At 42.3% G+C, this 26,745-nt stretch overlaps 1 protein-coding gene across 6 annotated transcripts in view; it reads left to right on the forward strand.

Annotated features, from left to right (window-relative positions):
• Positions 1-13,395: 13,395 nt before the first annotated feature.
• Positions 13,396-26,745, forward strand: part of sema3d (sema domain, immunoglobulin domain (Ig), short basic domain, secreted, (semaphorin) 3D) — a 361,202-nt gene continuing 347,852 nt past the window's right edge. For 2 of the 6 annotated variants that reach the window (XM_072563088.1, XM_072563095.1), the window contains exon 1: positions 13,396-14,115. The gene's annotated coding sequence lies outside the window, so the exon portion shown is untranslated. The other 4 variants (XM_072563087.1, XM_072563089.1, XM_072563093.1 and 1 more) reach the window with 4 other exon arrangements.

Genomic DNA, 26,745 nt, shown 5'->3' on the forward strand with positions numbered 1-26,745 from the left:
GTGCGAGGTGATACACTTTGGACAGAGTAATCAGAATGCAAAGTACTGGGCTAATGGTAAGATTCTTGGGAGTGCAGATGAGCAGAGAGATCTCGGTGTCCAGGTACACAGATCCCTGAAAGTTACCACCCAGATTGACAGGGTTGTTAAGAAGGCATAGTGTTTTGACCTTTATTAATAGAGGGATTGAGTTCCGGAACCTGGAGGTTATGCTGCAGCTGTACAAAGCTCTGGTACGGCCACACTTGGAGTATTGTGTACAGTTCTGGTCACTGCATTATAAGAAGGTTGTGGAAGCTTTGGAAAGGGTGCAGAGGAGATTTACTAGGATGTTGTCTGGTATGGAAGGAATGTCTTACGAGGAAAGGGTGAGGGCCTTGAGGCTGTTCTAGTTAGAGAGAAGAAGGTTGAGAGATGACTTAATAGAGACATACAAGATAATCAGAGGGTTAGATAGGGTGGACAGGGAGACCCTTTTTCCAAGTATGGGAACGGCAAACACGAGGGGACACAACTTTAAAGTGAGGGGAGATAGGTATAAGACAGATGTCAGAGGTAGTTTCTTTACTCAGAGAGTAGTAAGGGTATGGAATGTTTTGCCTGCAATGGTGGTAGATTCTCCAAGTTTAAGTGCATGAAGTAGTCATTGGACAAGCATATGAACGTACATGGAATAGTGTAGATGAGATGGGCTTCAGATTAGTATGACAGGACGGCGCAACATTGAGGGCTGAAGGGCCTGTACTGTGCTGTAATGTTCTATGTTCTATATGTTCTATGTCAGAGAAGTGTTAGTCAGCATTGTAATTCTCCAGCAGGGATCTGGCAATCCTGATCAGGAGACCAATGTAGAGGAGAAGAGCATTCATTGTGTAGGACCAGCAGAGGAGGCCATGCCACTGGCAACCTGGTCGGAGTTGCCATGGGTGTCAGTCCTGTCTTCACAGTGTGGAGGAATTGCCAGCAGTTTTGTAAGAAGGTTAATTACCTTCGCCGCGCTGTCAGGGTAAATGCTGCATTCCTCACACACTCTCTCTCTCTGCTGTCATGAAGGCTCATGCTCTGCCACTCTCACTATTACCTGCAACATCTTCTCTCACTCACTCTTGATTCCCTGCAGCCTCCCACATCAGTAACCCACCCTGGTCTCTGTGCTGCTGACTCACTCCCTCAGAACACCCCACCAAAGATAATCCATTGGATCTGTATTAGCTGCCTACTTGTGTGCCTGTACCAACTGGCAAGGCAAGGCAATGCAAGGTGAGGTAGTGATTTGGTGAGCAGGCAGGGAGGCGCTGGGAGAGCAAATGAGCAGCTCTAAGATGGAGCTGAGGCCTTTCTGTGAGCTGGGTGCATGTCCCAGCGCTTGAACTTGCTTTCTAAGAGCCCCCAAGTGTATCAGAGAGGTAGCATGATGGTCACGAGGGGTGGCATATGCTGGACACCAGCAGATGAGGGGTCTGGGCAGCAGGTGTCCATGAACTGTATCCTCAGACATAGTTAGGTGTTGAGCAACATGGTGACTTCTCGCTGCCAGGGGTCCACGTCTCCAGTACCCACCCGGACCGCCATCTCAAGAATTGTCAACATCTAATTTGTTGGTAAGACAGGAAGCTGAATATTAATGAGGAAAGTTGTGACATTGATAAGCTGTTTAACTTACAGGAACTTTGTTAATTGAGAAGTCGCCGTGGTTAGCAAGAAATCAGCCTTGCCACTCAGCAAAAATTATAAGTGATGCAACAAGATGCTCCCAACATTGAGATGGGATTCATTTGACCTTGTGTCAATGCTGCCAGGTTGTCCCGGTCAGTCTGAATCCGATAAAATTCTGCTCATTAATTATTTCTTGGGGAACAAACTAAGAAATCAGTGAAGCAGTGTCAGTTTTGTATTGACCCAAGGTACAGTGAACTGTCTTCACAAAACGGTACTGCAGAGCAATTTACAAAGCAATGATCAAACTGGAGCTGATGTAGCTGTCAGGAAGATTGAGCAGGTGGGTTTTCTTTCTCATTGGAAAAGAGAAATCTAAGAAGTAAGTAGGATCATTGGAATTCTGATCAATCTGCATTTGCGTAGCCGCTGAGTTCAATCACTGTTTTAATGTCACTGCCACAAAGAACAATCTGATCCTGAGCAGATAATCTGTTGTAATGATATTGATTAAGGGACAAACCAATTCCAGGTATCCTTCTTTGAAATCGTTCCATGAATCTTTTGACAATCATCAGAGAGAGCAGACATGGCCTGAAGTGGGCATTTTTTCTAAAGAGCAGCACATTGATCTTTGTTCTCAAAACTCTTGAATGGGACTTAAATCTCCAGGGAGCTACCATCTGGAAAGAAGTATTTGCCAAAATGAAGTAAATTCTCAAACACCAACATTCACATTCCTATTAGATCGATTCCTGTAACCATTCATTGTACCCCATTGTCAACATGTGTAAAAGATGTTTTTGTTCATTTCCATCAGGCAATAGGGAGCAGTGTAAGTCGGTGTAAAACCTTTCCATCTCAAGCACGAACTGCTGACCAGTCCCAAACATTGCCAAGGCAACTGCTGTCCTGGTTCAATGTGTTTAGATCGGCTGCATCTTATCTCAAATTTCAGAAAACTACCTCCTCCTGCATAATCGTGACTTCTGAATTCCAGTCAGCCCCTGAGAGTGGAAATGATCACTACTGTTATTGTAGGAACACATAACGCTGGTATAAAATTCCTGCTTTAATTGAAGCTTCAACTCATTGACTTTAACTGGGTAACTCCCCATTAAAAAGTAGAGTAGGAGGAATTTGATATGGCTATCTTTTAGCATTCATATAATAACTTGGTTGACAGTAATTTCCAGTCTGCAGTCTAAGGGTAGCTGCCAATTTATTGCCAATTAGTGCCTCTGAGGAGTTGAGCAGTTGGCTTCATGCCCATGAGGAAATCGTTGAGACTTGCTTAACAATTTCACAGAGGATCCTCTCGTCTTAAGCGAGGGGAACCTTTCATCCCCCTCAAAATTGTTTGGACTCCAGAGAGGAGAGGATGGTTTGAAGGAAAATGCAAGGCGTGTCAGAATTTGCTGTGTTATAGTAAGAGTTTTAAAACTACCTAATTCATGGTCGCTTTCTAAAATTGAAGGTGGCTTTGGAAAATAAAAGTGAGTTTATTTGTAACGATTTGTTAAGATGGTATTGCATGAACAGCTGAATACGAAGAAATAAAGAACTGGTTAATCATTAGAAGTGAAAAGATTTGCAGAGCTTCAAAGATAAGGTGAGCAAGTGAACACACCCGAGATGTTCTTATAGAGAGTAAACATTGGGGCAGTGGGTTGAATGGTCATCATGCTGTGGTCATTTCATTTTTTTTACATCCTCCTCTTTCTGATATCTTAGATTACTTACCGTGTGGGAACAAGCCCACACTGACCCTCCGAAGAGCAACCCACCTAGGCCCATTCCCCTACATTTACCCCTTCACCTAACACTATGGGCAATTTAGCATGGCCAATTCACCTAACCTGCACATTTTTGGACTGTGGGAGGAAACCCACACAGACACGGGGAGAATGTGCAAACTCCACACAGACTGTTGCCTGAGGTGGGAATTGAACCCGGGTCTCTGGTGCTGTGAGGCAGCAGTGCTAACCACTTTGCCACCGTACCACCCATTGAAACCTTGGCCCCACACTGACCCTCCAAAGAGTAACCCACCCAGACCTATTCTGTTACATTTACCCCTGACTAACGTATCTAACCTACACATCCTTGAACACTGTGGACAACTTAGCATGGCCAATCCACCCTAACCTGCATATCCTTGGACAGTGGGAGGAAACCCACACAGACACGGGGAGAATGTGCAAACTCCACACAGGCAGTCGCCCGAGGCTGGAATCGAACACGGGTCCCTAGCACTGTGAGGGAGCAGTGTTAACCACTGGGCCACCGTGGTAAGTGTATAACAGACTGAAAGGGAGCATCAACGGACTATTAGAAAATGTCTGCAGCCACAGCTAAAGCCGGCTGATGCATACTATTTTAACATCAAACACCCCCTGGCCAACCCCCACGAGCAACAAAATCCACTGGAACAAAGATGCAAAGATGTGGTCAATTCAAGAAAAGATCTGGAGTATTCACCAGCAGATCTCTGAAAGTTGCCACCCAGGTAAATAGTGCAGTGAAGAAGGCATATGGCGTACTGGCTTTTATTGGTAGAGGAATTGAGTTCCGGAGTCCTGAGGTCATGCTGCAGTTGTATAAGACTCTGGTGCGGCCGCATCTGGAATATTGTGTGCAGTTTTGGTCGCCATACTATAGGAAGGATGTGGAGGCACTGGAACGGGTGCAGAGGAAGTTTACCAGGATGTTGCCTGGTATGGTAGGAAAATCCTATGAGGAAAGGCTGAGGCACTTGGGGTTGTTTTCATTGGAGAAAAGAAGGTTTAGGGGTGATTTGATAGAGGTGTACAAGATGATTAGGGGGTTAGATAGGGTTGACAGTGAGAACCTTTTTCCACGTATGGAGTCAGCTATTACAAGGGGGCATAGCTTTAAATTAAGGGGGGGTAGATATAGGACTGATGTTAGGGGTAGGTTCTTCACTCAGCGAGTCGTAAGTTCATGGAATGCCCTGCCAGTAGCAGTAGTGGACTCTCCCTCTTTATGGGTATTTAAGCGGGCATTGGATAGGTATATGGAGGATAGTGGGTTAGTGTAGGTTAGGTGGGCTTTGATCGGCGCAACATCGAGGGCTGAAGGGCCTGTACTGCGCTGTATTCTTCTATGTTCTATGTTCTATGTTCCCTCAGATACATTTCAAGGGATTGTGGCAATTCTCCAACAATCTCAGTTTTCAACACTGATCCAGGTAACAATGTCGCTCCATCAAACAAACAGTTCCTGGCACCTTCATCTATCTCCTTAACTATGCATTTCATGTGCACAGTTCCTAATTCCATTCTATTGTTTTGAAAGTCTTGGTTGCATACTTTATAGATTAGAATAAATTATACAGTTTACTGTATTTTTATTACTGGATAAACAGGCAAGAGTGTTCCCATTGGTTGTGACACAAAGTCTGGGGGACAAATATTTAAGATTTTGGGCAAGAGAATACATCCCCAAGCTGCAGGGAAACTCTCAGATAAAACCTTTTATGCAATCACTGAGAATGACCAGGAACATGCTACCAATGAGAGTGGTGGAAGCAGGGACAGTGAATGATTTCAAAAGGATATTTAATGGGCTCTGGAGGGAAGTAAACTTGCTGGGCTACAAGAGAAGAGGGAAATGGGATTGATTGATTGCTTGGCAGAGAGGAATCATGGACTTGATGGGTTGAGTAACATCCGACTATACAGTAAGGATTCTCTGGTTCTAAAAATACTGAGAGAAGACTTTTATCAATTACTATTGATTCAAATTCAAAAGCAATTGGAAAAGTGCATTTGCAGTGTAACTGCAAGTAGGAAACAAAACAGTGGTTAGCACTGCTGCCTCACAGCGCCGGAGACCCGGGTTCATTTCCCGCCTCAGGCGACTGACTGTGTGGAGTTTGCACGTTCTCCCCATGTCTGCGTGGGTTTCCTCCGGGTGCTCCGGTTTCCTCCCACAATCCAAAGATGTGCAGTTCAGGTGAATTGGCCATGCTAAATTGCCCGTAGTGTTAGGTAAGGGGTAGATGTAGATGTAGGGGTATGGGTGGGTTACGCTTCGGCGGGGCGGTGTGGACTTGTTGGGCCGAAGGGCCTGTTTCCACACTGTAAGTAATCTAATCTAATCTAATCTAATCTAATCTAAAAATAAAATTTCCCCCATTGATTGCATCTGATTCACATGAATAAATAAATAGATTTTACAAAGCAATACCCCTCGGTTTATTGTCTCAGTCCTCAGAGATCCAGGTCAGAATATTGGGGAGGGGCCTGATCCATACAGCTGCTATTTCCCTTTGATTTCTCACTAGTCTATCCTCACAAAATATACTCAAAAACGATACAGTAAATCAGCAACCACATCCTATATTAATGTGCAGTGTATGGATTTAACAGTGAAATAGTTTTATGAAAAATATAACCTTAGACCATGTTCTGACACAAAATCTCATGTTTATGATTTTTAAGTGATTTAATTTATTTGTATTGAAAAGATACAAACATGCTTTTTTACATGTGAGAGGTAATGGCTTTTGGAAGAGATTTTTCATTATTTCATCTGAAAGGGATATTCTGAAAGACTTTCCATGTTTTAATATGATTTGACAAAGGATTTCATTTCAATGGATTAAGTGTTGCTGCAGAGATAATTAGCAATCAAGAAAAATGAAAGTTAGGAACATGCCCCGGCTCATCCTTATCCATGATCAACATCAGTTAAAAAAAAGACTGTGGCTTAGTTTCAGGAACTGAGTGAATTGATTTCTTAACAATGGTAACAACATTTTCAAAGTAGTTCATTGCTTAGAAAAGTCCTGGGATAGTGCAAGGTGCTTCATATTTGCAAGTCCTTCATTCAACCTTCAGTGGGATGAATCTAAAAGCGTATGTATTTTGGATTCCCTTCAATAGCTCACTTGATATACTGGAGAATTATGAAGGATAGCAAGACCAACAATCTTAGGTCATTGTTTCATTCCAGTTTGATGCACCTTTCAGGAGGTAAATGGTGCTATAGTAATACTGTCATTAAAACTTCAGTTATTGAGAGTTCCCAAACTAGCTCTCCAGGGAATAGAAATCCTAATCCCACCAGCATAGCTGGTAGAGTTTAATTCAATTTTTCTTTTTAACAATCAAGAATTGAAAACTTAGTATTAGTAACCATGTAGAATATGCCATGCAATTATCATAAACTCTTACCAAGGTTACTAATGTCCTTTAGAAAATCAGATCAGCCAGTCTTACCTGGTCTGGCCTACATGCGACTCCAGTCCCACAGGAATGGAGTTGGCTTTTAACTGCTGTCTGAAATGGCCTAATAAATATGGCAGCATGGTGGCTCAGTGGTTAGCACTGCTACCTCACAGCACCAGGGACCCAGGTTTGATTCCAGCCTCAGGCGACTGGCTGAGTGGAGTTTGCATATTCTCCCAGTGTCTGCATGGGTTTCCTCTGGGTGCTTGAGTGTCCTCCCACAATCTAAAGATGTGCAGGTTAGGTGAATTGGCCATGCTAAATTGCCCGTAATGTTAGGTGAAGGGTTAAATGTAGGGGAACAGGTCTGGGTGGGTTGCTCTTCGGCGGGTCGGTGTGGACTTGTTCTGCCGAAGGGCCTGTTTCCACACTGTAAGTAATCTAATCTAGTCAGGGGTAAATATATGGGGGTGCGTTGCTCTTCAAATGGTTGGTGTGGAATTATTGGGCCAAATGGCCTGTTTCCACATTTTAGGGATTATATGATAGATCCTTCAAGTCTAGAGCATTTCGGATGGGCTTTGAATTCTACCCAATTTTATTTTTTTTCTGGAATGTTGTTGCATGTGTTTTATTACCATTGGCATATCTTAAGTTTTAATGACATATTTTGCACTTTGACTTGCCGCCACAGCTTGGGTAATGGTGTCTGCTGCAAGTTTGGCTTGGCCTGACATGTCTACTTTGAGTAATTACTTTGGTTGCAAATGCAAGTTGAGAGCATCAAGGTGAGGCAATCTAGGAACTGAGCAGACAGGGGAATGGGAGATCACTATAATCTGACTGAAGGATTGTGAAATTAACAGGGTTAGGACTGAGCAGGAAATGTAATTTAGAGTGGATCAACTTAATACCAAATTAGGTAAAGAAAGAGAAATAAAGAGAGGGAAAGAAATGTTGAATTCATGGAAAAAGAGTGAGGAAAAGGAATAGGCCATCAAGTCTGCTTTGTCATTCAATAAATTCACAGCTGATCTGATAACTCCACAAACCTGCCTATACCTCCCACATAACCTTTCATTCCTTTTTTTCACGAGTCTATCTTTTAGACCATAAGACGTAGGAACAAAAATTAGATCATTCAGCCCATCATGTCTGCTCTGCCATTCAATCATAGCTGATAAATTTCTCAACCCCGTTCTCCCGCTTTCTCTCTGTAACCCTTGATCCCCTTGACAATCAGGAACCTATCAATCTCCGTCTTAAATATACTCACTGACCTGGCCTCCACAGCCTTCTGTGGGAATGAATTCCATCGATTCCCCACTCTCTGGGTGAAGAAGTTTCTCCCTATCTCCATTCTAAAAAGCCTTCCCTTTACCCTAAGGCTGTAGCCTCGGGTCCTAGTCTCTCCCACCAATGGGAACATCTTCCCAACTTCCACTCTGTCCAGGCCACTCAGTATTCTGTAAGTTTCAATTAGATGCCCCCTCATCCTTCTAAACTCCATCGAGTATAGACGCAGAGTCCTCTAATGTTCCTCATATGTTAAGCTTTTCATTCCTGGGAACATTCTCATAAGTCTTGTCTGAACCTGCTCCATGGCCATACATTCTTGCTGAGGTATGGGGCTCAAAACTGCTCACAATACTCCAAATGTGACCAGAGCCTTGTACTTTCAGAAGTACATCCCTGTTTTTATATTCAAGACCTCTCAAAATAAATGCCATCATTGTATTTGCCTTCCTAACTACTGACTCAACCTGCAAGTTTACCTTAAGAAAATCCTGGACTAGATCTCCCAATTGTCTTTGCACTTTAAACTTCTGAATTTTCTCCCCATTTAGAAAATAGTCCATGGCTGTATTCTTCCTGCTAAAGTGCATGACCTCACAATTTCCCACATTGTATTCCATCTGCCACTTCTTTGCCCACTCTCCTGATGTGGTCAAATTCTTCTGCAGCCTCCTCAATACTACCTGTCCCTCTACCTATCTTTGTATCATCTGCAAATTTAGCCAGACTGCCCTCAGTTCCTTCATTTAGATCATTAATGTATAAAGTGAAAACTTGTGGTTCCCAGCACTGACCCTTGTGGAACACCACTTGTCACCAGTTGCAACCCTGAGAAGGACCCTTTTATGCCCACTCTCTGCTCTCTGCCAGACAGCCAAGCCTCTATCCATGCTAGCACCTTGCCTCTGCCACCATGGGCCCTTAGCTCACTCAGTAGCCTCCTGTGTAGCACCTTGCCCAAAACCTTTTTGAAGTCCAAATAGATAACATCGTCTCTCCTTGGTCTAACCTGCTTGTTACTTCCTCAAAGAATTCTAGCGGAGTCCTTAAAATATTTAAAGACTTATGTCTCACTGCCTTTTGAGGAAGAGAGTTCCAAAAAGATCTCTCTTCCGTCTCTATTTTAAATGACTGACTGCACATGTTTAAACAGAGACCCCTAGTTTTAGATTCACCGACAAGGGGAAACATTCTCTCCACACCCCACTGCCAAAATCTTTCAGGATCTTATATGTTTAATCAAACATAATGTATTCTCCTAAATTCCAATGAATACGAGTCTAGATTGTCGACATTGGCTGAGAAGTGTTTGATATTTTCCCTGGTTTCATAAGTGGAAGCTTTGTTTTGTCAGTGGTGATCTATGCAGGAAGGTGTCAGAAGGAAGACATAGCTATGTGGGATTGGAATGTACTCTCTCTCACTAAACTCTGGATCGTGCTAACTTTATTGTAGCATAGATTATCGATGAGTGCTATCACAGTCATTATATTAATTTGAATAGGTAAGTAGATTGGCCATCAGATCAGGCTACAAATAAGTTTATTCAAAAACACTCTTTTTGTACAGTTTTAGTGCCCCTGCCTCAGGGCCAGAAAGTGGTGTCTTGAGTCTCACCTACCCCAGAGGTGTATAACAACATAAATAAAGACAGAATATTGTAGATGTTGGAAATCTGAAACAAGCACTGAGAATACTGGAGAAACTCAGCAGATCTGGCAACATGTGTTGGGAGAGAAACAGTTAATGTTTAGAGTCCTTTGTAACTTTTCATTAGAAGCTGATGAAACAGTCATACAGTACTCAAAACATTAAACAAAAACTAAAAGAATTGTGGTTGCAGTAAATCAGAAACAAAAACAGAAATTGCTGGAAAAGCTCAGCAGATCTGGCAGCATCTGTGGGTAGAAGTCAGAGTTAATGCTCTGTTTTCAGGAGTTAACGGGTTCTATGGAAAGGTCAGCTTCCCTAGAACCAAGTAACTCCTTAAAACAGCAATAACTCTGATTTCTGTCTATAGATTCTGCCAAATCTGCTGAGCTTTTCCAGCTATTTCTGTTTTTGGCTCAAGCCATTAACTTTGCTTTCTCTCCACAGATGTTGCCAGACCTGCTGAGTTGCTCCTGTATTCATTGAGGTTGTGTGGTACGTGCAGCTAAGTACAAGGACTGAGAAGGAGAATGTGGAGATGACCAGAAGAGGGCGAGTTGTACCTCTGCAATCAGCCGGCTGTGAATATTCTCAGTGAGGACTCTCTCATCAATCGGCGTGAGGCCAGGCAGCTTTCTTTTCCTCTAATGATGCGTGAAGCAAAAATGAGTAATAAGTTACCAAGGGAGCTGAGAATGCCCGGGACAGCCCACAGGATGGAAAGAAAAGATCACATTTAGGACTCGCCGCCCTTCTGCAATGTGGTCTGGGTTTGAGGTTGCTCTGATACATTGACAGGGCAGGATCAACACCCCCTTCTGTCCGTTTAAACACATTTTAATTCAAACTCTCCCTTGGCAACTTTATAACATTTAAATTGTCAGCTCACATCTGCCTTTTAATTCTAACTTGAACGCTTTTAAAGTCGTTGAACTAAATGTGACTATATCGTTTTAGTTCTGATCTCACCGACAAACATTCACAGCTGACCTTTATTGACAATCGCACGCGGTTTCAGATTGAGAGTTTGGACCACTTCCTAAACTCTGAGCTGTCTGTGGTGGGGATAATCTCTGTTTCTCCCCCACCCCCAGCTCCCGGGTTCTTTACACTGATCAGATCCGCAGTCCCAAAATAGCTCCTTCATAACATTCGGAAACAAATCTTTATAAGACCGTTTCAGTTTGAATATTACAGGAAATACAACGTGTAGGATTCTAATGTTGGTATTTAGCAAATACATTCCACACAGTGAATTCCAACTGCGCCCGCTCATTGTTGAAGAGATTTGAATGCATTGGAAAGAATGCAGAAGCGATTTACAATAATGATTTAAGGAATAAAGTCAGAAGTCACAGGACATCAGGTTGATTTGAAATCACAAGCTTTCGGAGGTGTGAATATTGGACTGAATGGTCTGTTTCCGTGCTGTACACCTCTGTGACTCTATAATTTTACAAATGCAAAACACACTTCATGCACTTGCTGGAAAACTAATCCAGTCAGAAACAGTCTCAATGATTAATACAGACAGAATGAAATGTCAATCACGAGGGTACAAATTAATAAACTTTCATATGTTTAGATTCTTTGCTCTGTTCCTTCAGGTACTTAAAATAATTAGCTTAGCACCTGCATTACAATAGCAGAAGAAGGAATTTAAAATGTTATCAAAATGAATATACATTACAGTTTCTCCAGCACTGTCATATTTGGTGTTCCCATGTCCCTGCTGGGTTTTATCATTGATTGAAGTTGAACTTCCTCAAACCCAGCCCTCACCTGAGGCATGGTGACCCTCAGGTTAAGCTCACCAGCAGTCAACACTTTCTCGAATGACAAAGCAGCCCTCTGGTGGTTTGGGACTTTTCTATCCATTTGTGGGATTTGAGTGTCACTGGTTGGCAACATTTATTGCCGGTCAAGAAGATAGGGGTAAGCTGCCTTCTTGAACCGCTGCCAGTCCACATACTGTGGGTAGACCCTCAGTCTGTTAGGGAGGGAATTCCAGGATTTTGACCCAACGACAACAGTGATATATTTCCAAATCAGGAGGGTGAGTCACCTGGAGGGGAACAAGTAAGTGGTAGTGTTCCCATGTATTGTATTATCACAGAGACCCTACAGTGTGGAAACAAGCTCTTTGGCCCAACAAGACCACACTGACCCTCCGAAGAGTAACCCACCCAGACCCATTCCCATACTACTCCACATTAACCCCAACTAATGCACCTAACCTATACATCCCTGGTTATACACCACATCAAGGTTTAATTGGAAGCACTAACTTTTGGATTAAACCTGTTGGACTATAACCTGGTGTTGTGTGGTTTTTAACTTTGTACACCCCAGGTCCAACACCAGCATCTCCAAATCATAGACATCCCTGCACACTCTGGGCAATGTAAGCTTGGCCAATTCACTAAACCTGCATATCTTTGAATTGCAGGAGGAAACCTGCACAGACCCAGGGAGAATGTGCAAACTCCTCACAGACAGTGACCCAAGGCTGGAATCGAACCTGGGTCCCTGGCACTGTGAGGCAGCAGTGCTGACCACTGGGCCAACATGCCATCCCCCCCCCCCCCCCCCCCCATTGTGGCCTTTTTAAAATTCATTCTTGGAATGTGGGAATCACTGACTGGACAAGCATTTACTGCCCATCCCTAATTGTCCAGGGGACAGTTGAGAGTCAATCACATTGCTTTGGGTCTGGAGTCACATTTAGTTAGACTGCAGTTTCCTTCCTTACAGGACATTAATGAATCAGATCTGTTTTCCCTGACAATTGAAAAAAAAATCATGGTTATCATTGGACTCTGAATTCCAGGCTTTTATTGAATTCAAATTCCACCATCTCATGTGGTGGGATTCAAACCCAGGTCCCCACAGCAGTACCTAGGTCTCTAGGTTAAGAGTCTAGTGATAATTCCATTAGGCCACTGCCTCCTGTAAAGGGCTTGACCCTTTATCTTTCGATGTCAGAGAGAGTGAGAAATTGATAGAAGGAGTCTCTCTTAGGTGCATGGTCCATGATCATGCTTTCATTTTTTCAAGATATGATTTTATTAAATCAAATCAAATTGTGACCTGAAAGGGCACTTTGCCCACACGCAAATGTTTGGTTAAAAACATAATCTTTAACACTTGTTCATAAATGATTGCTGCAGCGAGGTACATTGAATGGGGCCCGAGGGCCTTGCAGGTGAGCAAGCCTGTGCCTGTTGCTCACTGAATCTGCACAGAAAGACCCCAGCCCATTCTCTTCCATCAGGGCACTGTCCCCAGTTAGTCTCAGCCTCAATCTCAGATCTGAAAACTGCGTTCTCCAAATCAGTTGCTGATTACCTGACAAGAGAATCTTTTGAATACAACTTTTCTGATCCGTGATAAACTGTCCGGGACTGAGGAGGATGGGAGAAGATTAATTGCGCTCAGACGGCCTGCCCTGACTTTGGGGGCAATAACCAAGAGAGACCGCTCTATAGGATATCAGGTGGCACTCAATTTGCGTGGCTCTATAACGGAACCCATGTGACCATGATTTCCAGAGCCCCTTGCTCACACTCACGCCCAGACACCCCTGCTAACACTCAGAGTGGCCTGCTCACATTCAGATGCCTCCCCACGCTCAGACATCCCTCTCATACACTCACACCCCCCCTCCACTCTCAGACTCACCAGCTCACATTCAGACCTCCCTTTCACACTCAACTCGCGCCAATGGCTTGGCTCTGAGTTTCAGCTCAATTTGGGATGTGCACTGGGATGGGGGGTTATGATTCCAATCAGAACAGACCACCCCCATTAGCAGGACCCTCTCCCACTGCTCAGGCAGTGACTGCTGCTCTGTAGTTATGGACGTGACACTGCCTGAGACTCTGCACGATTAGAAAGCTGTACCTCCTAAAAAGACAGGGGGAAGCATAAATGAGTGAGAAAGTGAGTGAGTGAGAATGAGACTGCGTGAGTGTTAGTGAGAGAGTGAGTGAACTCCATGCGGTAGAGGGTGAGGAGGCTGCAGTGAGACAGCCCAGAGGGAGGGGAGTGTTCATTCATTCTTGCCGAGACTGCGAGCGAACAGATTGCAATCTCCCGGAGTTAGACTGCAGTAATCTCTCTCTCTCTCTCTGGGATTTGTGTGTGTGTGTGTTTTGCTCCTGTCCCGGTTGGCGGCAGCTCCCGCTATCCTGCTCCTTCATTGATCTATCCCCTGGACAATGTGCAGTTGTAGCTGACACTGGGACTGCTGAAGCCACCCCCGGTCAAACAGCGCCTCTTCAGCCGTGTTCCTGAGCCTGTGCTACACGCCGGAGAGGTAACTACAGTAATCCGCTGTCTTCCATCGCTCTGCCGGTTAGTTTAGACTCAGCCTCGATTAACACCGACTAGAACAGGCTAGACCAGATTATGTCGTGTATCTGCAAGCGGAAAGGGACTTAATTATACCATTTGTCAGAATACAATCTGATTATTGTCGAATATGGTTACAGCACAGTGAATGGCACAGAGGTGTTTGTAAACACTTGTTCTATTTAAAAAAAGTAATATTTTTGTGCAAACATCCATCATCCTGTACTTTGTGTTTAATCATTGAAAATATATTTCTTCCTGTTTAAAAGAAATCTTTTAAGTTTTACAGAATAACAGTAAGTACCTGTTACATGTGGGTGTCATGTTAATACAGAGAAAAGAAATGTGAACTATTTGACTGCAGTTTGCTGAAATCCTATCATTCCAGGATGTCCTTCGGTGAAAGGAGATTTATGACTGGCAAAACTAAACTTTCAGCGGATCCACATCTTTCTTTTGCTGGTCAGATAAATACACCATTAGCTATGTGAGTGTTGGGCAGAGACTGTGGGTTAGCAAGATCCCAGGGTTGATCCTGGGTCTGAAAGGTGAACTTAGCTGAGCTGGGTCAGGGTTGAACATCCCAGGGAGCAGGCTCCCAACAGGAATAAATCATCGGGCGGCTCCTGTTGGAAGGCTGGAGTGTGTGGAATTTTGAATATTGTGATGGTTGGCTTTGGTTGTATTGCCCACTGGCACCGATGTGCCAGGGCATCATAGGAAGCATGGTGCAGGTAAGTTGCAGAAAGATACCCAATGTATGTTCCCACCTTCAGGGCAGGGAATGGAGGAACTAAGGGGAATCAAAAAAGCTGGATGTCCCAGTATGCAGGAGCACTCAAAGTTGTCAAATAGGATATCAATTAAATAGAGTAGGACGATATATTCTCTGATCGCTATCTAATTGTGATAGATCTATTTGGTTGGATAATGTGTGTGAAAACTTTAAAGCAACCACGTTTTATAGATAACAGATGGAAAACTCTGTACAATTGGACTATTCTACTTACCCTTTCTGAAGGAGAGTTGATTTGCTTTGATGTGTCTTACTGCTCTAGGGTGATTTAGGACTGAAGTCTTTCAAACACATTAACCAGAAAAGCAAATCATTCTTTCTGCTGCTTAATTAAAAGAACACAATTATTATGTGTAATTTAATGCAGCTTTATTTTGTAAGTTATTTCTTTTTAAAATCTGAAGAGTGATCCATAAAAGTTGACTCGATCCTGCTGCTGAAGTTTGCCGGAGTTAAAGTTTTACTCCTGTGTCTGTAAAAGCTCCTTATAATTTTGGAATCTCATGAAAACTGTGAAATCTCTGAAGTTATACCAAATGGAGGTGAGTAAAAACATCCCAACAAAATTTACACTTGTTATTCTATAAACAAAATCCCAAATAAACCTGCTGTTTTCAGGTTGCTATGTGGTAACATACTTTCGTGGGAGAAACAAGGGGATATCTGCCAATTATCACTTAATGATTGCCACTAAGGGTAATTCTTATAAAGCAGTAGGAGGAAATTAAACTTTTTGAGGACTTTACAAAATGGTATATTAGATAGAGAGAATAACCAATATTCCCATTTTCACTCTGAGTCTTTATTGAGAGAAACTAAAGCTCTATCAGGTTATTATCTTTGTTCCTGGACAGCTCAAGGAGCATATTTGAAAGAATAAGAAGTAAATATTGTGCAGCTTGATGCTACTTTGTTGGATTCAGCAGTTTTAAGTGATTATTGTGATTTTCAGCAGAAATGTTCTAATGGAAGTAATCTATGATTGGGGATACTGTCTTGAATTGCATCCAACTATTTTATTAATTCATGGAATGTGCCCATCGCTAATTGTCTTTAAACTGAATGGCTTGCTAGACCATTTGATTTGATTTGATTTGATTTATAATTGTCACATGGACCTAGATACGGTGATAAGTTTTGTTTTGTGGCAGTACAGCCAGATCATACCATACAAAGTGTATTACAGCGAGGAATATTAAGTTACAGCTGCAGAGAAGGTGTAAAGAGTGAGATCAACAGTAAATTTAAAATTTGAGAGGTCCTTTCAGAAGTGTAGTAACAATAGAGAAAAAAAACTGTTCGTGAATCTGTTGGTATGTGTTTAAGCGTTTGTATCTTCTGCCTGATGGAAGAGGTTGAAAGAGATTATAACCGGGGTGGGAGGGGTCTTTGATGTTGGCTCCTTCCTGAGACACTGAGAAGTGTTGACGAAGTCAATGGTTGGAAGGCTGTTTTCTGTGATGGACTGGGCTCAGTTGTCTGTAGTTTCTTCTGGTCCTGAGTAGAGCAGTTGCAGTTTCAGAGGGCAGTTAAGAGTCAATTGCATTGCAGTGGGGGCTGGAGTCACATGTAGGCCAGACCAGATAAGAGTGACAGATTTCTTTTCCTAAAAATATGTTTGTTTTCACCATAGTTGCTTTATGGTCACTGTTAGTGAGCCTAACACTTTATTCCAGATTGATTATTTGAATTTAAATTTGAACCAATGTCCCCACTACCTTGGATCTCTGGATTCCTAGTCCAATGACTATTACCATCCATGACACTGTCTCCCCTGTTTTACAGTTTATAAACTTTGTTCACTTTCGTTTTTTCGATATGGATAGTCTTGATTAGTCCAACACCTGATCTCACAATCACTTCAGCACCGGTTGATACAGGTATAATTTCGAATGAGCACAAACCAAAGCCACGAAACTGAGAGGAGTGGTGAAAGCCAAACAATTTTAAGACATTACCCAAGAAGCTGACAAAGGAACTTTTCAGACTTCGTCTTTAGTTCTGTGGAGTAAGCATATAAACGTACTCTTCTGTAATTTCATAAATGGGTAAAGGTTAACTGTGCTTTACATGTAATGTGTAAAACTGCAGTTGTCTGACTGGCTCAGTTGTCCTCTCTGATGATAGAAGTCAGCTATGTTAATTGCCCAGTTCCCGCAGGAGATACTGTGGACAGGTAGCGTTGTTTGTTGTGAAAGCTTGTCAGTGAAGCATCAAACTGAAGGTCTAGCAACCAGTTCAGATAGATACAAAGACACTGGACAAAGACCATAAGATCGTACAATGTCAGAACAGCAAGAGACCACTCAGTCCATTGAGTCTGCCCCACCTTTCATTGAGATCATTACTGATCTGATCATCCTCAGCTCCACTTTTCAGCCTTTTCCCCATAATCCTTGATTTCCTGCTGTTTAAAAATGTGTCCATCTCAGCCTTGAATATACTTAGTGACTCAGCCCCAAAGGCCCGCTGTGGAAGTGAATTCCACTGATTCTCTACCCATGAGAGAAGAAATCCACATCTTGATCTTAAATGTTCACCGTAGGAGTCACTATGATAATCCCTGGGATGGATGGATTGTCTTATGAGCAAAGGCTAAACTGTTTGGGACTCTACTCTGGAGTTTAAAAGAATGAGAGGTGATCTCATTGAAACTTAGAGGATTCTTAAGGGACTTGACAAGGTAAATATTGAGAGAATATTTCCCATCATGGGATAGTCCAGCATTAGAGATCATAGTCTCAGAATTATGGGCATCAATTTAAGGCTGCGATGAGGAGGAATTTCTTCTCTAAAGTTTGAGAGTCTCTGAAACACCTTACCACAGAGAGCTGTGGCAGCAGAGTCCTTCTGTATATCTAAGGCTGAGATGGATAGATTCTTGATCAGTCCAGGAATCAAGGATTACAGAGAAAATGCAGGAAATTGGCTGTGAGGAATGTCAGATCAGCAATGGTCCTATGGAATGGCAGAGCAGTCTCAAGGGACTGAATGGCCAGTTCCTATTCCTTATGGTCTAAATGGATGATCCCCTATTCTGAGATGCTGCCCTCTGATCCTAGACTGTCCCACAATGGGAAACAATCTCTCTGCTTCGACAAATCCTCTAAGAATCTTGTCCTTCTAAATTCCAGTGAGTACAGGCCTAATCTACTGAGTTTCTCCTCATGAGATAGTCCCTCCATACCTGGTATCAGCATAGTGAACCTTCTCTGGACTGTCCCCAATGCCAATATCTCTTTCCTTAGATAAGCGACCCAAAACTGTTTATTGTATTCCAGCTGTGTTTTGACTAGTGCCTTCATTAGTTCAGCAAACCCCCCTCCTTCTATAATCCACTCCCTTTAGTAATAAAGATCAATATTGAACTTGCCTTTCCTTACCACCTGTTGAACTTGGATGGTAGCTTTTTTGTGATTTATGAATGAGGACTCCCAAATCCCATGATGTTGCATCTTTCTGAAATCTTTCTCCATTTCAATAATATTCTGCTCCTTTTAATCTTCCTGCCAAACTACATGACCTTACATTTTCCTACATGATATTCTATCTGTCATGCTTTTGCCAAATTATTTAACCTATTTCTGTCCCTCTGCAGACTCTCTTTTGAAATCTTCACCACTTGCCTTTCCACCTATTTTAGGGTCATCCACAAATCCCATGATAGTACATTCACTTGCCTCATCCAAAGTATTCGCTAATCACTGAACCCTCTGGCACTCCACCAGTTACAAGTTGCCATCCTGAAAATGTCCCCATTTTCCTAACTGTCTTCTATTTATAGTCAACTCGACCCATCCATGCTAACATCTCCAACAGCATGGGCTGTTGTCTTATTAAGTAGCTGAACGAGATGACTTCTGAATATTCAAATATGTTACATTCACCAATGCCTCTTTATCGATCCTGATGATTATCTTCTCAAACAAATTCTGGTAAATTTGCCAGGCATGATTTCCCCTTCATCAAGCCATCCTGACTCTGTTTGGTCATTGTATGTTTTTATAAATACACTGCCATAACATCCTTTATAATATGACATCTTCCAAATAAAAGACATTGTGCTAACTCGCCTATAGTTACCTGTGTTTTGTTTTTCTCCTTGCCTTTTCAAATAAAGATGTTTATATTCGCAGTTTTTCTATCCTCTGGGATTTTTCCAGAATCTAACAATCCCTGGAAGATTACTACAGTACATCCATCCTATCTGTAGCTACTTTTAATATCCTAGGATTCATCCCAACAGGTCCAGGGAGTTTATTGACTGAAGCCCCGTTAGTTCTTTGGCACATTTGCTCTAGTGACAGTTATTTCATGTTTATTTCCTCTCCTCCTTTTTACCCCTTGAATATTTATTTAGTAATTTTGCAATGCTATTCTGTCTTGTACCCTGAAGGCTGGCATAAAGTATTTATTCCATTCCTCTGCTGTTTCCTGATTTCCCATTAGTATTTCCCCAGTCTTATTCCGAAGAGGTTTATGTTCACTATATTCAAGTGTGTTTGTCAACATTCATCCCGTAAAGTAACACAAGGTAATTCAGTTCTGGCTGTTTAACTCCTTTCCAACGTCTGGGATTTTTTTGATGGCTGCATTTCTAACAATCTGAAATAAAACATAGAACATAGAAAAGTACAGCACAGAACAGGCCTTTGGTCCACGGTGTTGTGCTGAGATTTAATCCTAATGTAAAATATAATAATGCTGTGCATGTCCAGCAGTCGCTTTAATGTCCCCTAATGACTCTGCTTCCACCACCACCGCTGGGAACACATTCCATGCATTCACAACTCTCTGTGTAAAGAACCTACCTCTGACATCTCCTTTATACCTTCCTCCTAATATCTTCAAACTATGACTTCTCACACTAGTCAATCCTGCCCTGGGGAAAAGTCCCTGGCTATTGACTCTATCTATTCCTCTCATTATTTTGTACACCTCGATCAGGTCTCCTCTCTTCTTCCTCCTTCTTTCCAGAGAGAAAAGTCCGAGCTTATTCAATCTTTCTTTATAAGGCAAGCCCTCCAGTCCAGGCAGCATCCTGGGAAACCTTCTTTGCGCCCTCTCCAAAGCCTCTGTATCTTTCCTATAGTAGGGTGACCAGAACTGGATACAATATTCCAAGTGTGGTCTCACCAGGGTCTTGTAGAGCTGCAGCAAAACCTCGTGACTCTTAAACTCGATTCCCCCTGTTAATGAAAGCCAAAACACCATATGCTTTCTTAACAACCCTATCCACTTGGGTGGCAACTTTGAGGGATCTATGCACTTGAACACCAAGATCCTGCTGTTCCTCCACACTGCCAAGAATCCAGTCTTTATTCCTATATTCAACATTCGAGTTCAACCTTCCAAAATGCATCACTTCGCATTTATCCAGGTTGAACTCCATCTGCCATTTCTCAGCCCAGCTCTGCATCCTGTCTGTGTCATGCTGCAGCCTGCAGTAGCCCTCTATACTATTGATGACACCTCCAACCTTTGTGTCATCTGCAAATTTACTAACCCATACCTCAACCACCTCCTCCAAATCATTTATAAAAACTACAAAGAGCAGAGGGCCACGAGCAGAACTCTGTGGGACCCCACTCAACACTGACCTCCAGGCGGCGTACTTTCCATCTACAACCACTCTCTGCCTTTTGTCAGCCAGCCAATTCTGAATCCAGATAGCCAAATATCCCTGTATCCCATACTTCCTGTATCCCATACTTCCCGACTTTATGAATGAGCCTACCAGGGGGAACCCTATCAAATGCCATGCTGAAATCCATATACACCACATCTACTGTTCGACCGTCATCGACCTGTCTTGACACCTCCTCCAAGAACTCAGTAAGATTTGTGAGGCATGACAAAGCCATGCTGTCTGCCTGTAATCACACTATGCTTTGCCAAATAGTCATAAATCCTATCCCTCAGAATTCTTTCCAAAACTTTGCTGATCACAGACGTAAGACTGACTGGTCTGTAATTGCCAGGGATTTCCCTATTACCCTTGAAAAGAGGAACAACATTCGCCTCCTTCCAATCCTCTGGTACGACTCCTGTGGAGAGTGAGGAGGCAAAGATCCTCACCAGCGGCTTAGCAACCTCCTTCCTCGCTTCCCAGAGCAGCCGAGGATGAATGTAACAGCATTCAGTGACTCGGAATCATTTTGGGACATTGCGAGGTCATCATATCATGGAAATTTGGAAATTTTCTTCTAATGATTTCAAACTAAGCTGCATTAATTATCAATGCTTGGGTGAGCTTTGCAGTCTGTAAGTATGAAAGGTGGGAGAATTGGCAGCTAACTGAAGGTGGCAATTCATTCTGAGCAGGAAACAAGTAACTGGAGTGGAACAAATTCTTACATTAAAGTTTTAAACTTTTTGGAATGATAAAGCAACAATTATAAGTCTGTAAAGTTCTTTGCGAATGGGTGTTTCTGTTGACTGTTAAACAGTCTGGCTTCTAGCCAGGTGCAGTGTCCCATTAAAATTGTAACTCAAAGGCTATTTAACAGACACCATAAATGCCAATTTGCAAATAAATTTACAGACTGCTAATACTCATTTGGGGTTTTCCCAATCTTACAATTCATTAAAAAGTTTATGTGGTAATGGCAACATAGGACAGGTGCTGGTGTGTAAAGACAGATGCTCACAGCAGTCGGTTTTGTCTTTTGGAAAAGATATTCATCAAATGAGTAGCTGTCGCCTTAAAGAGTGGAGAAATATAAGGGAATATCATACCACTGCTCATTAAAACAGAAAACCAGGTTTTTCAGGTGTGAATTTAGAAAACATTTGTACCTACAAAGCATGGCAGAAGTTTGAAACTCTTTTTCAAATGGTAGTTGATGCCAGATCAGTTGTTTATTTTTAATTCCAAGGTTGTTTGAGTTTTCTTAACCCAAGGTGCTTAGGGATGTGAAGTAAAGGCGGGAAAATGGCCTTAGTCCACAGATCGGCCATGATCTTATTAAATAGCCAGAAAGGTTCAGAGAGGCAAATGGTCAACTCATGATCCTAAAGAAAATCTGAGAGAAGTTCCAAAAGTGATAAGAATCTGCAAACTGAATTTGATCAATCAGGGATCCTGATCATTAACCTGTTCAACATAAAGAATAACCTACTCTTGCACCTATTTCTTATATTCATGTTATGTATAAACAAACAACATTGCTAATGTGTGCACCATTATCCATTAATAAGCCAAGCTGCAGCCATATCAAACTGAGTTAAAAATCACACAACACCAGGTTATAGTCCAACAGGTTTATTTGGAAGCACACTAGCTTTCGGAGTGACGCTCCTTCATCAGGTGGTGCTGAGGACACAATTGTAAGACACAGAATTTATAGCAAAAGTTTACAGTGTGATGTAACTGAAATTATACATTGAAGAATGCCTTGAATGTTTTGTTAAATCTCTCATCTGTTAGAATGACCATGATAGTTTCACTTTTTTCATATGTAAATCACAACACTTACTAAAAATATTACATTCTCAGGTTAACTGTAACAATTGGTGTCAGCCAGATATTATGTTGAACATAGCATCTGGCTGACAGAAAACATTTATATTCGGGTTAGAGTGCAGGCAGGACTTTGATTAAACATCTTGTCTAACCTATGAGAAATATGGAAATGTCACACATTAACAATCTGTCTTTCCTTGAGAAGCCAAACATAGAATCAGATAAAATTAGGCCAAGTACAGCCATTTTGTTTCCTCCTAGATAGAGTTCAGTGTAATGGGGATAATTTAACAATAATTTGAACCTTTCAGGAACCTATGTTTGTATCAGTTACCCCAGTGAACATTTTCTGAAAGTTTTTTGTACATCTGACAATTAATGGAACCTCAGGGCAGAGAAATTTAATTGCCATTGTTTTAGAACTAAAGTGTGTTCCAGAAGTATCCAAGTTTTTGTACAACTCAAAAAGGATCCTTAGTAAAAACTAAAATAACACAAACACTATAGCCTCCAAGGTGAAGGGATAGGTGCAAAAAATGGGATTAGATAGATTGACACTGGATGACCAGTTTGGACACAAAATAGGCTGAAGGGGCACTTTCCATAATGTATAATCTCGGAGTCAGTGACTTAAAAAAACAGACTGTCTATGAACCGAAGAAGATATTTTTAAAAATTAAACTCATTCTTATACCTGCGATCCATTCTCTAAGCTGTCTCTATGTCAGTGTGGAGATGGGAAATGAGAGTCTGAGTCACTGCAGACAATCAGCCAATAACTAGTCAGTATCGATATTGGGAAAGGGGAGAAATCAAACCATATCTTTTACTTTGAGCTCTTCACAAGTTCAGAGTGACCTACAGTTTAATAAAACCAACAGGATACTGTCCGAGACATAGCATCAATTCATAAACAGCAAGATTCCATCAATGGTTATCTAATAATGACCAGAACATCAGCATTTTCGTGATGTTTTGAGGAATAAATATTGGAAAGGGTTGCTGAGATCATTTATGTTCAAGTTTGAATGCAGGCTGGACTTTGATTAAACAGTCCGACTGACAGCACTTTTGAAGTTTATTTTTATTCATTTATAGGGTATGGGCTTTGCTAGCTGGTGTAGCATTTACTGCCCATCCCTAATTACCCTGGAGAAGGTGCTGCTGAGCTGCCTTCTCAAACCTCTGCAGGTCTCTGGGTGTAGGGCTAACCACACAGTGGTTCAGGAGGGAGTTCCAGGATTTTGACCCAGCAGCAGTGAAGGAATAGTGATATTTCCAAGTCAAGAAATTGAGGGGATTGCCTAATGAGGAAAGGGCTCAGGAGGGAATTTGCAGGTGTTGATGTTTCCATGTACCTGCTGCCCTTGTCCTTCTAGATGGTCAAGGTTGTAGTTTGGAGGACCCTTAATGAGTTTGCAACATGAATAGTGTTTTGCATTGGAGTGTTAACATCGAACCTGTGCTCAATGCTCTGGAGTGGGGCTTGAGCCCATAATATTTGGTTCAGAGACACAAGTACTCATCACTGTCATAGCACAGAGTCCATCCAGACCATGATATAGTCACTGCCGGAGCTCAGTGGCACTTTACCATAGAGAATAGGAATGGAGAGGCACACAGAGGGCAAATCACCCACAGCAGACCTTCACAAACCCTGGATGCTCAGATCAGAAACGTCACTGGTTGATGTTGAGAATCTGACTGTTGTGTTCTTTTTGCTGGAATCCAGTTCAAACAATCTGAAGATGGGAGAAAATGAAGGGAACAATGAATTTCCACTTATTCCAAGCACCTTTTTTTTCATATAGAATCCCTACAGTGTAGAAGCAGGCCATTTGGTCCAACAAGTCCACACTGATCCTCCAAAAAGTATCCCATCCAGACCCATTCCCTTACCCTATTACTCTACATTCCCCTGACTAATGCACCTAACCCGCATATCTCTGACCGCTATGAGCACTTTAGCACGGCCAATTCACCTGACCTGCACATCTTTGGACTGTGGGAGGAAACCCATGCAGACCCGGGAGAATGTGCACGCAGACAGTGTCCCGAGGCTGGAATCAAACCTGGGTCCCTGGTGCTGTGAGGCAGCAGTGCTAACCACCGAGCCACCCTTTGTGAGAAAGTAAGTAAAACCTCAAATGTGGGAAATTTGGAATTCAAATAGAAAATTCTGGAATCCAGCTGAACGAGGTAAAATGTCAGGGGCTACCTCAGTCAGGTACTCGATGCAGGGCAGTCCCTTTATATTGTGTACGACTTGGATTGTCCCTTTTGACTAAGAGACAACATCCAAATTGTGTCCAGAGTCTTTCAATTTTGAAGACTATGCAAAGTTAAAAACACTCCATGTGATTGTGCAAAACTAATATTTGCGGATTTTATTTTTAGAAGCCAGTTACGTTTCTACTACTTAACAGTAATTTGCAGTTTCTGTCTCTGGTTGTGTGCCAATATTTGTGCTGTCCTTCCATTTTCCTGCTCAATCACCTGAAGTAAGGGTGTGACAGTGCAAAGTGTCCTTCTGTGATCTCGCCTTCACTATCAAACTGCACAATTCCCGAAAGCAATTACATTCCAATTCCAACTGGTCCCTGAACAGGGAAAACACTGTAAAAGTGAACAAGGTATAGGAGAGTGGATTACTGCCATGTGTTTACTGGGAGGTACTGAGAACACCACAAGAAACCTGAAAGAAAACATTTTTTGCCTCATCGCTCCTTGTTCCAGTCTAGCTTTTTGACTCAGCCGGAAGGAGAACTCTTTCAGCTTTTTTAATTTCAGTACGTACTTGGTCATTGGTAGAATTTCCCATGGTTAACATGGCTTTGTCTTCATCTGTACAGAGATTCAGCACTCAATTTCTATATACAAGGTAATGAGAGGCACGGAAAGAGTCAATAGCCAGAGACTTAGCCCCAGGGCAGGATTGACTGGCACAAGGGGTCATAGTTTTAAGATATAAGGAGGAAGGCTCTTCACGCAGAGAGTTGTGAATGCATGGAATGCGTTGCCAGTGGTGGTGGTGGAAGCAGAGTCATTAGGGACATTTAAGCAACTGCTGGACATGCACATGGATAGCGGTAGATTGAGGACACAGGTTGGACTATTTTATTTTAGATTAGGATTAATCCTCGGCACATCATAGGCCGAAGGGCCTGTTCTGTGCTGTACTTTTCTACGTTCTATTTTCTATGTTCTATACCAGTCAGCATTTTGGTGATGGGATATAGCTTGCTTACTCCATCAGCTCAATTATTACGTTAATTTTGTGTGTAGATAAGTGAGCGTAGGGACATTAAACATCTGGTAAGGGTATAAGGCTTAATGATTTAGAAATATAGAAAAGAAGTAAGCCATTTTATTGCCAATAATAGATATTGAACACTTTTAATTATAGTTCCACTTTGGTCTCAACCTATCTCTTACTGTTTAATTTGTCAATATCTGTCTCTCCTTCGAACAACTGTATTGAATCTACAATAATGTGCTTCTAGACAGTGCAATCATCAAAGTCTTTTATGTGAATCTTTTTATTCTTGTTCTTCGTTTGAAGATGATGTGTTCTTTTCTGGATTTCTATGGGTTATGTGCTACCTATCAATTCTTAATCAGATCATCCCCTAACCTCAGACGCTTCAGACAGGACAGGGAGGGAAGTAAAAGAGGGATGGAGTTGCATTGCTGGTCAAGGACGATATCACGGCTGTGCTAAAGGAGCACACTGTGGAGGTCTTGGGTAGTGAGGCATTATGGGTGGAGCTGAGAAATAAGAAGGGTGCAGTTACACTGTTGGGGCTGTATTACAGGCCTCCCAACAGTGAGCATGAGGTAGAAGGACAAATAGGTAAACAGATTATGGAAAGATGTAGAGGCAATAGGGTGGTGGTGATGGGAGACTTTAATTTTCCCAACATTGACTGGGATACACTTAACATATTAGGCCTGGATGGGGTAGAATTTGTAAGTAGTGTCCAGGAGAGTTTTCTAGAGCAATATGTCAATAGTCTGATGAGTGAAGGGGCCATATTGGACCTGGTACTGGGGAACGAGCTAGGACAGGTGATAGAGGTTACAGTGGGGGATTTCTTTGGGAACAGTGACCACAATTCTGTAAGTTTTAAAATACTCATAGACAAAGAAGAGAGTGGTCCGAAGGGAAGAGTACTAAACTGGGCCAATTATGTCAAAGTAAGGACTGCAGATGCTGGAAACCAGAGTCTAGATTAGAGTGGTGCTAGAAAAGCACAGCAGGTCAGGCAGCATCCGAGGAGCAGGAAAATCGATGTTTTGGGCAAAAGCCCTTCATCAGGAATACGGGCAGAGTG

This window comes from Chiloscyllium punctatum, chromosome 44, assembly GCF_047496795.1.
Source record: "Chiloscyllium punctatum isolate Juve2018m chromosome 44, sChiPun1.3, whole genome shotgun sequence".
Taxonomy (NCBI): Eukaryota; Metazoa; Chordata; class Chondrichthyes; order Orectolobiformes; family Hemiscylliidae; genus Chiloscyllium; species Chiloscyllium punctatum.